The sequence below is a fragment of the Vigna unguiculata genome, chromosome 3, assembly GCF_004118075.2.
Source record: "Vigna unguiculata cultivar IT97K-499-35 chromosome 3, ASM411807v1, whole genome shotgun sequence".
Lineage (NCBI taxonomy): Eukaryota > Viridiplantae > Streptophyta > Magnoliopsida > Fabales > Fabaceae > Vigna > Vigna unguiculata.
The window spans coordinates 56,870,810-56,884,487 of record NC_040281.1 but is presented as its reverse complement, the minus strand read 5'-3'; positions in this window follow the sequence as shown (position 1 = coordinate 56,884,487).

The window sequence follows — 13,678 nt, the reverse complement described above, 5'->3', positions numbered from 1 at the left end:
TATAATAAATGTAGATTTTTAAACAAAAAATTATTAATTTATTAGGCACTGATGTCAAAACACAAATATTCGATACTAAAAAAAATTAATTCTATATCAAGTAATTTTGTTCATTTTATCGATTTATAAGTTGATTTGTTTTTAAATGTGGACTTATACAAACAAATTACTCAAGATTGAAATAAATTTTTTTTTCACTTTTATTTTAAAAGTATGTCTCAGATGCATGCATATAAAAAAATAATTATATTAGCATAATAATTTTTTATTATTATTTATTAGAGTTAAATATGTTTTGTATAAGACACGAACATGAAAATTTGTCTCTATTTTTTTTCACTTCAGATAATTAATTTGATTTAAATAATATTTAAATTTAAATAATACTCATTTAAAAAAATAAATAAGATGGTTATTTTAATTATAAAATAGTTAAATTTTAAATAATAAATTTTAAATATAAAAATAGTATAATTATTTTAATGTACAAAATAATATAAAATTAGAAACAAATAACATATAAAAAAGAATAATTCTTTTATATAATTTTTATATAATAATATAGATAATATAAGCATATACAAGTGAGATTTGACATGTAGTAAATGATATGATGGAAAAAATTATTTATAGTCAAATAATAAAACTGAAACTTAAATGTAAGCAAATAATTGCGCAAAAGGAGACCAGTGGATGCATGAATCAAGTAGCATGAATTATTTTGACTTATAACTTCTTTAAGCCAAATCTTTAATATGTCACATTAATGTCTTAAAGAACAATTTTATGACATTCATGATCCACTTGAGAAAAATGGTTTCTGAAAAAAAAAATGTAAAACAAATTTATTCATTATATAAAGAGATGGAATTAAATACTTTTTTTATCCATTGGAAATTTTTAATTATGATGAGTAAAATCTTTTGATAATATTCACCTTCTGCCAACCCTATTTATTGGGAATATTAAAGTCTTGTGTTAGGAAAAAGCTCTTTTCATTTTGGTTTTCGTTTCTTATTATTACAAACTTATATTTCGGATTATGTCAAGGAAATTCATCTCAACATTTCATAATTAATTATCAAGTTCTCTCTGAACTGTACGGATAATTTTTAATAATTATTAAGTAAAATTCATAAAAAAATATACCAACGAAGTTATTAATTTTATTTTCTATTAATAATGAATATTTTATTTATTTTTTATATGGATTGATTTGAAGAGATAAGACTTTTAGAATTAACAATGAATTATTAAAATAAAACATATGAATTCAGATTTTAAAAACTTTAATTTTGAATTTATCAATTGAAATTTAGAATAATACATGACATATTTTTTTGGGTTATGTTTAATTTTGGTCCGCGAAATTAAATATTTTTAGTTTTTTTTTTTAATTTTAAACATACCCGCTTTAATATTTCTGTTTCAAAATCTTCTGAGTATCATTAAAGATTTTCAAATAGGATTATTTTTAATTATGCTAATATTTCAGAATTAATCGATCATTTATTTTCAACTAAAAATTTATTAACAAGAAAAATAAATTCATTCATACGAAAAATCGTATAAATCCTTTACATTTTATTTTTGAATTTTTATTATGAATACTTAATACTTATTTTGGAAACGTTTTTGTAACATCCCAATTTCAGCAGTTTAAAACTAATAAAAATAGGGAGTTGCATCATAGATAATCCAGTATACACAATATATTAATAGTCTTACAAAAGGTATGACTATAATAAATATATTATTTATACACTTAAACTAAACTAATAAACTCTGTACTACTGACCACTGCTAAAGCTCCCACTGGAAACCTCATCTTCAACACTAACACGATGGCTCTTCATCCTCCAGAAGTGCCTTTAACACTGCAACCACATCTGCTCCCACCGAATAGGTGATCATCGCAAAAGGAAATATACAACACAAGACAGGAACATAAAAAGCAAGGGTAAGCTAATCTGATTAAGGAATCATGCAGTTCAATTATAAACAAAAACCATGCAATCTTTCTCATTATTACCAGAATCATATAGACCACCACAACACATATACATGACTCTAGACTCAATATCCGGATTATGTAAGCGACATCGGATCTTTTGGTGGCTTGCACTTGTAACGGTTCCCAAACTCTGCAGAGTCTGGACACATGGAGTATTCACCTGACCGTTCCCAGGGTAAGTCCCCTCCACGTCTAGACTGGATCAAGTCCAACGACGAGGACCTCCTGCTACTCCTCACGACATAATCCATTCTGCTCTATCTGAGCTTGAATGATTATTGGAGTTTCAGGATACCAACCATTATAGATTCCTTACATCCTTACACACACTACAATTCCACTTGGATTTCCCTTGAAATTCCATTTCAACCTCATCTTCTCATAATTTATATTCATCCAATTTAATCATACAATACATCAATGGTAGCATTCCAACCATACAGGGCCTAAGTTGCACAAGGATACATTAAAACATACATTTCCACCAAAGAAAACAGAATTAGAGCACTACTACTGCAGTAGCTCTCGCTCAAGCTAAAAAGTCTAGCCTAGGCGAGAGGTCATCTCGCTCAGGCGAGACACTAACAGTGGCAAAAAGAGAAAACATGGACGAACTCTCGCTCAGGCTAGGCTGGTTCGCCTAGGTGAGATCGTCTCTCGCTCAGGCGACCCCAGCTCGCCTAGGCGAGACTTCGCGCAAGAACAAAGGTGCGTCTCCTGGTGTTTTCGCTCAGGCGAGCGTCACTCGTCTAGGCGAAAATACCAGGTCACGAACCTGTTCCCACATGCAGTGGATCAGTTTGCCTTAAGCACAAATCAATTATTCACCAAATCATGCAATTCAAACACTAATTCATCTATCAAACACGTAATTCAAGCTCATCTACGGATTTTCTATTCAAATTAAGAAGAGTGGTTAGCTTCCCTTACCTGTTATCCTGTTTAGACAGCTTTATAAACGTCAACGCCTTAAAAACATCAACACCTCTAACTCCACAGGATGCTCTATCTACACATAGAAACATCACAAGAACGATCAGGACATACCGTTATGATCACTGATCAACAGAGACTCATACTGATGATTAAAACGTCGCATGCAAGCGGAAGAGGGCTTGCATACAACAGAAAATAGAAAAAGACTAAAAAGAGAGCAGAAAATCAACTTACGCGAACGGAGAAACTGATCGGTCCAATTTGAAGAGCTTGCCGAGAGGATCAATCCTACGGTCTCGGTTCTTCAATCAGACGACCAGAGAGACAGAACCTCTAGAGAGAAGTCAGAGAACTCTAGAAAAGTGGTTTCTAGAGAGATGGTGTGTTTTAAAATAATGAAACTCGTTTATAACAATTCTATTTATACTAAAATCTTTTAATATTAAAATATTCAAGTCTCACTATTTTTAAACCACTATAACTTTTAAAACGCCATTTTCTAGGGTCTTACATTCTCCCCAACAAGAAAAATTTTCGTCCCCGAAAATTCACTCGTCAGATAGAAAGGAAACCATGTTCTCCTCATGTTCTCTACAACAACCACCTAGACATGACTGACTTAACGATTGCAACACCTAAACTTACTGAAAACTCTGCCTCTGTGCTAAGCGATATATGTTCAACCGTATAGATTGGATTAGTTACTACTCTCTAAGCAACTCTCCACCTTCCACCTTAAAACTTGAATGATCCTTCACACCTAACCAACCCACTTATGTCTGATATGTCGACTCACCTTCCATACATTCTCCACTACGTCTTGTAGGTGTTTACCAAAATGTAAAGATTTGCAACCGATCTCAACCTAAAACGCGATTGTTATCACTTCTCATTATCTAGTTTCTTCCTTGAGGTACCACTCATTTGACTTGGTCACACACAACTTCATAACATTCTTGACCATCCTATCCACCACCATCCTCATGACATCATGCTTCTCATACTGACTTTGACCAGGGCAGCAAAGTCCATAATAATGTTATCCCACTTCCAGAGTAGACCCTTCACTTGCGACAACAACGACCCCAAATTCTGACACTTTCTCAGCATTTTATTAAACCCTTTAATCTTCAACCATCTCTCCACCAATTCTTACTCTTCATTGTCGAACCAACCACTGCAATTCTCTTTCCGCTTAAAACATATACTAGCACTTTTCCACTTCTAAGGTGATAGCACAACTCAAAACCATAACTTGATTTTGCTCTCTCGTTTCCTATCCATTTCCCTCTATGCACTCCATACTTCTAGCTGTTGATGATTACTAAACATCTTTAACAAATCTTCATAACACTGACACATCTGTTGTTTTAGAGAACTCGCTACCACATCAACCACCAGGTTAAGAGTAAGATACCCCTTCTTTTTCTGTTTTCCTACTATTGATAAGTATATCCCACCATTATTTCGCTGCGTCACTCTGATCAACAACCATTTTTCACCTCTGATGTGTTTAGCCACAAAAGACCACAAAGAATAATCAATCATTAAAGCGCCGATCATGTTTTTCTTCAACGTCTTGACGACTCTCTTCACACTTGAGAAACTCGTCGCGAAACCTTGATAATAACTTGCTTGTAAAACCTTACTTAAAGTCACTCTTAGAACTTCCTTTCCCTTAACACATTTTCCACTCATCTTAACCACTTACAGTCGTAGATCTTAACGTATAATTACTTCTCTTTCCAAACTTTGTTAGACTAGATTACTAACGATGATACACTGCGATTAAACCATTGCTTTGCTAAGGACTCTTCCACCTGTTGTCTTGACTCCACACTTTTAGCAAAACCATCCAATGTAAAACTATTGATACTGGTTATGTTTCATATATCAATGCCATAATAAATTTCACCGCTTGTCGGTGATTGTTCTAACATCTGCTTCATAACATAACTAAAACTGCTTCACCACTGAGATCCCTTGCATATGTTCTTCACGGCCTTTACTAGATAAACATTCATACCGGTAACACTTTGTCTTCACTTTTCAACTTGTTCCATACATTGATGCACAACCATTTACTCACCTTCTTGAAACAAGGAACATCACTTCCTATGATACCACATTCCACCAAAATGAGCTTGGAAAACAACCAAGTCACCCTTGAGATTTATGCTCCCAAACCTTGTAAAGGAAACAATTTAAGTTAACTTTGAATCTGAATCCTTTGATCACCCCGAAACATACCACACGTCCAAGAAATCTCTACTTGTTCGCCATAGAAGAAAAACTACCAGCTCAAACTCCAACTCCTCCTTGTAGTTAACCATGACTCATTTACCATATTGACGACACTAAGGTTTTATAATCACGAACGAAACCAAAACTCATATCCCAAACACCACCTTCTGAATTTGATAATTTGCATTAATAGCTTAGCACCAACTATCGTAGACACAATTCCAACTATTTAGGATTTTTCTTCTCCTTTCATTATTTACGGTACTCTGCCTTCTCTAGCTTTCATCGTTCCCACAAGATCGAACTAAACGATTCACTTCTTCCTCCCACATTTGAATTTCTCTACCTCAGCCCAAAGTCAATGCTTATGCTCGTGAATTACTTTTCCTTGAAACATCCTGTTGTATACCAGAAAGATCCAAGCATCTCCTTCTGATTATTGAACCTAATATGAAACCCTTATGCCACTTCATTCTCATCCACATATTATTTCTCTTTCTACTTAGGAAACATCATCTTACCTAACTGATATGCAAACTCTGATATGTCTTAACCTCCCACTAGGGATTTGTCGTCTTTTTACACTTCACGATCTTTATCTTTCTTAGCTTGCTCGACGCTAAACAATCTCATTATTTTCTGTAACCTAGGATCTACCAACTGTTTCTCTTCCACCAATCCAATAAAGCACTAGATATCGTCTTACGACTATATCTAATGACACTTCTCCTAACATTGCATGTATCTGGATAACTCTGAACCTCAGAATTGCAGGGATGTAGAACCAAGTTGATTTTCCCCAAACATTGTTGCGCTGACATACACTGATATTTTCCATATTTCTAACCTCTGAACTCAACCCCTTTTGAAAAAACTTGTGACATTTGATTTCGTGAGCCTACCCTTGAAGCTTCCTTAGTCTAAACATTGATGCTAAATTTTAACCTCTTTATCCAGTGTACTAACCCAAAGCTTAACTTTCCTCGCTCAACGATCTACTTCATACAACAAACCTATATCCTTGAGACAAAAAGTTATCTCAAAAGCTATATCCAACCCTCACAAAGGTAATCAGGTCAAGTTGACGTTGAATCTGCATTCCTCTATCACTTATAAACACTAAACGCAAACCACAGAGGTGCAACAAAACAAACGTGGACATAGAAAGCAAAACTCTAAGATCTATTGAGAGCCAAAACTTTTGTCTATCTCTCTTATTTTCTCAAACCAGTAAAATTAAGAAAGGAAAACAATCTTTGATCTAGTTATGAGTGTGCACCCTTATTACTTTGTCAAGACGTTTTCTGTTCTTAATACTTTTGGTTTCATAGACAAACTCTACTAAACTCGAACTCTAACACAAACAAGACATGACAAACCCAGAACCCTCAGGTCATCCTAAGGACGAACTGCTCTGATACCATAAATGTAACATCCCAATTTCAGCAGCTTAAAACTAATAAAAATAGGGAGTTGCATCATAGTTCCAAAACAGATAATCTAGTGTACACAATATATTAATACAGTCTTACAAAAGGTATGACTATAAAAAATATATCACTTATACACTTAAACTAAACTAATAAACTTTGTACTACTGACCACTGCTAAAGCTCCCACTAGAAACCTCCTCTTCAACACTAACACGATGACTCTTCATCCTCTAGAAGTGCCTTTGACACTGCAACCACATCTGCTCCCACTGAATATGTGATCATCACAAAAGGAAACATACAACACAAGACATGAACATAAAAAGCAAGGGTAAGCTAATCTGATTAAGGAATCATGCAGTTCAATTATAAACAAAAACCATGCAATCTTTCTCATTATTACCAGAATCATATAGACCACCACAACACATATACATGACTCTAGACTCAATATCCGGATTATGTAAGCGACATCGGATCTCTTGGTGGCTTGCACCTGTAACGGTTCCCAAACTCTGCAGAGTCTGGACACATGGAGTATTCACCCGACCGTTCCCAGGGTAAGTCCCCTCCACGTCTAGACTGGATCAAGTCCAACGACGAGGACCTCCTGCTACTCCTCACGACATAATCCATTCTGCTCTATCTGAGCTTGAATGATTATTGGAGTTTCAGGATACCAACCATTATAGATTCCTTACATCCTTACACACACTACAATTCCACTTGGATTTCCCTTGAAATTCCATTTCAACCTCTTCTTCTCATAATTTATATTCATCCAATTTAATCATACAATACATCAATGGTAGCATTCCAACCATACAGGGCCTAAGTTGCACAAGGATACATTAAAACATACATTTTCACCAAAGAAAACAGAATTAGAGCACTACTACTGCAGTAGCTCTCGCTCAGGCTAAAAAGTCTAGCCTAGGCGAGAGGTCATCTCGCTCAGGCGAGCCAGTCTCGCCTAGGCGAGACACTAACAGTGGCAAAAAGAGAAAACATGGGCGAACTCTCGCTCAGGCTAGGCTGGTTCGCCTAGGCGAGATCGTCTCTCGCTCAGGTGACCCCAACTCGCCTAGGTGAGACTTCGCGCAGGAACAGAGGTGTGTCTCCTGGTGTTTTCGCTCAGGCGAGCGTCACTCCTCTAGGCGAAAATACCAGGTCACGAACCTGTTCCCACATGCAGTGGATCAGTTTGTCTCAAGCACAAATCAATTATTCACCAAATCATGCAATTCAAACACTAATTCATATATCAAACATGTAATTCAAGCTCATCTACGGATTTTCTATTCAAATTAAGAAGAGTGGTTAGTTTCCCTTACCTGTTATCCTGTTTAGACAGCTTTATAAACGTCAACGCCTTAAAAACATCAACACCTCTAACTCCACAGGATGCTCTATCTACACATAAAAACATCACAAGAACGATCAGGACATACCGTTATGATCACTGATCAACAGAGACTCATACTGATGATTAAAACGTCGCATGCAAGCGGAAGAGGACTTGCATGCAACAGAAAACAGAAAAAGACTAAAAAGAGAGCAGAAACTCAACTTACGCGAACGGAGAAACTGATCGGTCCAATTTGAAGAGCTTGCCGAGAGGATCAATCCTACGGTCTCGGTTCTTCAATCAGACGACCAGAGAGACAGAACCTCTAGAGAGAAGTCAGAGAACTCTAGAAAAGTGGTTTATAGAGAGATAGTGTGTTTTAAAATAATGAAACTCGTTTATAACAATTCTATTTATACTAAAACCTTTTAATATTAAAATAATCGAGTCTCACTATTTTTAAACCACTATAACTCTTAAAGCGCTATTTTCTATGATCTTACATTTTTGTATAAGGTATCTGTGAAGATGGATTAAAACAAGTTTTCTTTTTTCGTATCTGATGCAATATTTTATTTTACCTGGAGTGATTATTAAAAAAAAACACAACGTAATTAGTTAATTATTAATTTCTGAGATCACTTTAAGTTTTACATTTTACTGTTTTGGATTTATTATGTACGTAATTTAACTATCATAAACAGGTTATGTTTTAACTTTTAGACGTAAACTTTTTTAGTTTATTCTATTTTACAAGGTCAATGCCATGCATAATTTTTCTATAAGCATTTAATTAAAATAACCAGCCGATATGATTTTTAATTAAAGCCATATAAATAAATCTCAAATTATAGAGAAGTCAAACAATTTAGTATCATATTAAATTTCATGTACGGTCCAACATTTTCTTTTCCTTTCGTATAATGAAAACGGGATCCCAAATATATATAAAAGTTGAATTTAATTTTTCTAAAAAAAAACAAACATTATTATATCGCACGGATGTTCACGTGTGTACTACTAGGCCTGAATCGTCAAAACAGGTCTTTCACCAAAATGCAGCTTTACAAAATAAAAAAAAAATTACATAAATTTTAAATTCTGATACTCTACCTATTTTTAATTTGATCTTTTAGGATTATGTAGTCAATGAATTAGAAAATTTTGGTTTAAGTATTAACAAAACTGCAAAAATAAAAAATAAAGTTTTTCTTGATCAAGAATGGTCAAAAACATTAAGATAAAAAAGTAACAGTTCATAAATGATTTAATTAATATGATAACATTTTAATTAATAAATTTATAATATTAATATTTTGTCCTTATATTTAAAATTAATTTATAGTGAATAATAATATATTATTTAAAATACACTCTTAATTAATATTATTTTCTTATACATATTTGATTAAAGAGATATACTTTAAAAAAAAAGTTCATAATTGTAATCGATTTAACATAGCAATCATTCACATATATCATTCATTTATTATTCACATTTTATGGTTCACAAACACGTGACAATGTACAATAAAATAAAATAAAATAAAATAAAATGATTAAATATGAAAATTCACTTTTTTTTTTCACTTTTTCTTTGCATAGTAGGAGATTCTAAAACCATTTTTCTCATATTTCTGTCTTTATTTCTGCACAGATAAGTGAAAACAAATAAATTTGGTCCATATTTTTCATATCAACGAATAGAATCAAATTTATTATAATAACATTTTTATGATTAATTTTGAAAAAATGAGATAGGATGCGGGAGATGAAAACTCAAAATAAACCAATTATATTAATTATGTATCCAGATTCTAGTTCTGACCACATACTTTTATTTCAAACTACATGTATTTTTAGAAAAAAAAACTAAAATAAAAATATTTCATTTATTAAATATTTATTTTTAAAAAATTATTAGGTATTCAAAATAAAAATGAATAATTATAATAAATTTGGGACATAAAATTTATTGAAACCTAAAATAAATTATTCTAAAAATTATATTATTATGTAGCTATAAAAATATGAGTTTCATATTGTAGCTATAAAAATTGCACTAGTGTGGCTATACTTTTTGGGAGAGGATTAGTCAGAAACAACTTTAGGAACTTTTTCTTTTATATGGATAGAGATGAAGTCTAGGCAGTGTTATTCCACAAATTGTTTATCATATAAGATAAAATATTTTCTTTTATAATTTTTTTTATCAAATCAAACAATGCCTTAAATCTGCACCTTAGACTTTTAAAACAACACAACTTTGAAAGTGATGGCTATTCACATCACAGAAGAAGAAAATTTATGTGATGTACAAAACACAAATGCAAGTTTATACTGCAAATAGTAATATAAAATTTGGATGCAATGAAAAATATGACTAATTTCGAAGAACTAGTTTATGATAAATAATTGAATAAGTGACATAATAAGTTAAAACACAAGTTGACTATGGCATATATAGAGAGTTTGGTTTCTTTTATAATTAAGAACAATTAGCAAAAGAAAAAATCGAAAAGTAAAGCTATATAAATTTTATTGGTTAGCAACAATCAAAAAAAGGAAGTTATTGAATGGAAAAATGATGGGTAATAGTTAATTACATTATACTTATCATGGAAATTGTAGGAAAATGTTCTTGAGGAAAAAAAAAAGGAATTTAGATTATCCTTCTGGATTTTTTTTTGTGTTTTTCTCTACTGTATTTTCATAATACATTGATTTTGACGTTTTAAAATATATTAAAAAGATATTTAACTTACCAATACAGTGTATTTTTAATGTTATAATATTAAAAAAATCAGTAGAGAATCTGGACTCGAAAAAAAATGACCACAAACTTTAAATATAGGTCTATAATTTTGTAGGTCTGGATGGTTTGCAGAATTTCTGAAAAAATGGCTTAGTTGAATTAATCATAAGTTAATAAGAGAGAGAATGGAGTTTTGAAATTTAGTGGGTATCACTATGGGATTCCAACAAAGATGTTAATGCAAGTGTTTATGGTAAAGTCAAGCATACCAAAAGCTAAGGAACCCTTTTGCATTATAAAGTTGTGATAGCACTATCAATCCATAAGAATCTTTCTCATGTTTTTTACCGAAAACAAAAGATGTGGGACAATGTTCTTTCATCCCATTAATAATGTATTGTTTTCCGGTTAAAAATTTTTTATTTTGAAAATAATTGATGTTTGGATTTTAATAAATCAAAAGAAAAATTTATCAAATATTATTTTTGATTTTCAATTTAAAATAAATTTGGATTTCAGCTTTGAAATTAAAAATCAAACAGACACTCGGAGATTATGTGGAATGACATAAATAGTTTATTGTCCTTTCTTAGGATTCATTTAATGTGAAATATTTTCATTTCAAATGGCCAACACCAAAAAGTGAAAAAGAAGTATAATAAAGTTCTAAAGTAAGTTAATTTTATTTGAAGAACCTTTATTTATTATATAATTTTCATCATCTCGTAACTGTTTGAGGTTTTGATATTCATTAAGTTCATTTTATTTCTTAAGATACTTTTAAAATTTGGTTCAAATAATTTAGTGTGAACATCTGATTTATCAAATTACATTATTTTTATTTGATTTTTTTTTATTTTTTAATATTTTATTTTTTCGTAAATAAAAATGTTTGATTCTAAATTTTATGAGCTTAATTGCATAAATCTTAATTTGTCAAATAGTTTTATTTTTTTTATTTGAAGAATTTTTTCGCTACATAAGTTTTCATTTTCTTTCAATAATTTGACTTTTTGAACATTTTAAGTTTATTTAGATTAAAAATTGTAAAAATAATAAAAGTTGTGGTTATTACAACATTTGAATTATATATAACTTTATTCTAATTAATTAATATGTTGATACTCTATTTTAATATTTATGCAAATTTATTGTTTAATGTTAAATATTATAAAAAAAATTAATCTTATCATATTTCTATTGTTGTGATTTTTATTTTCTAAAGAAGAAAAAAATTCAATCAATAGTGTAGAATGTGGTTACAAAATACCCATTCTTAAATGAAGACCAAGGTAGAACATAAATTTCATACCAAAAACAAAAACAAATATGAACATTTATTTTAGAAATAAGAATAAATTTAATCAAAATAATCCACCATTGCTAATATAAAAAGTGAATAAAAAAGAAAGAAAAAAAAAATCATCATCACTACCACTAATTTGAGCCTAATAATATGTTGAAAAGTTGGCTAAAGAATTATGCAGAGTATTAGCATATATTGTAAGAGTAAAGAGTTATAATTAATTAGCCTTTAAATGTTAAAAAAATGAGTGGTTAAATAGTCATTGTTGATCACATAAAAAAACTACTGACCAACCGCACTATTATTAAGCATTTGAAATGTGAAGAGAATTCAAATCGCACTCAAAACTTGCACCGACAATTTCATAAGGTTGTGTTTCTTTGTGGCTATGTTTCCAATGCATTACGCATGCAGCCATTCAACCTCAAGTCAAACATTGCCACTTAATACATCCAAATCACTTTCAAAACAAATTGAAATTTAACAAACCTTTAACGACCTTCTTTTCATCTATTTTTATTTCATTTGCATCTCTCAAACTAAACCAGTAACCTATTTTATAATTCATGGAATATTATATGTTTATACAACTTTTCTTATCTCGTTTTTTTATAATATATTCCATGTTACATAAGTATGGTTTTTAGTTAAGGCAAGCATGTTAATGTCGTGCCTGTGTTTCACTGTACATTTATGGTAGATAAATAAGTAGTGATAGTAATAGACGAGAACGGAAATGAGTTTCATTATCTCATACTCATCTTTAAAGAAGAAAATAACTTTTATTTCCATATCCAAACTTAACGGGTATTAAAGTTTTTGTCTCGTCTTTATCCCTATCGGATAACGGATATACATTCGTATCCCATTCCCATATCCTTTTTTTTACTGTTTCAATATCAATTAATTAATTTTTATAAAATAAAAAATTTACGATAAAAAATATATAATATTAAATATTCAATATTAAAAAAAATATAACTCTTCAATATCAAATATTTAGAAATAAATTATATTATATATATTTCAATTTAATAGATATTATTCTTAATTTATTAACAGTATAAAAACTTTTATATTTACTTTCACAAAAATCAATTATTTATTCTAATTATCCATGTTCATTAATTTTTTTCTCAAAAAACTGTTATTCATACTCCCTCAAATAATAGCAATTGCCTTTTTATAATAATAATAATAATAGTAGTTCCACACTAGAGATAGTAGTACTCGTCATCCTTTTTAGACTTTGGTCCTTTCACCAATTAATGTCCCTAGAAGATTCACTAATTAATCCAGACTTCTTTTCTTCTTACACCCTATAATTTTAACTGTACCCTTTAATTTTGAAAATGACAATTTTATCTTCTATAAAAGTGATTTCTGGATTATTTGTTTCTAAAACATGTTTTCCAAAATTTTGAAATATTTTCTTTTGAATCATATTAAATGTATTATGAAATGAATTCTTCATATTAAGATTTTCAGATGAAAATCTGTTATTTAAATTACTATTTTACTCATTATTTGAATTAGAAGTAAATCCTCAGAAATCTCAATAACTTCAAATTAAAAAAAAAAACTGAGTGTGTCTCTACATCTCAATGGGGATATTCACAGATACATATAAATTCAAATTCAT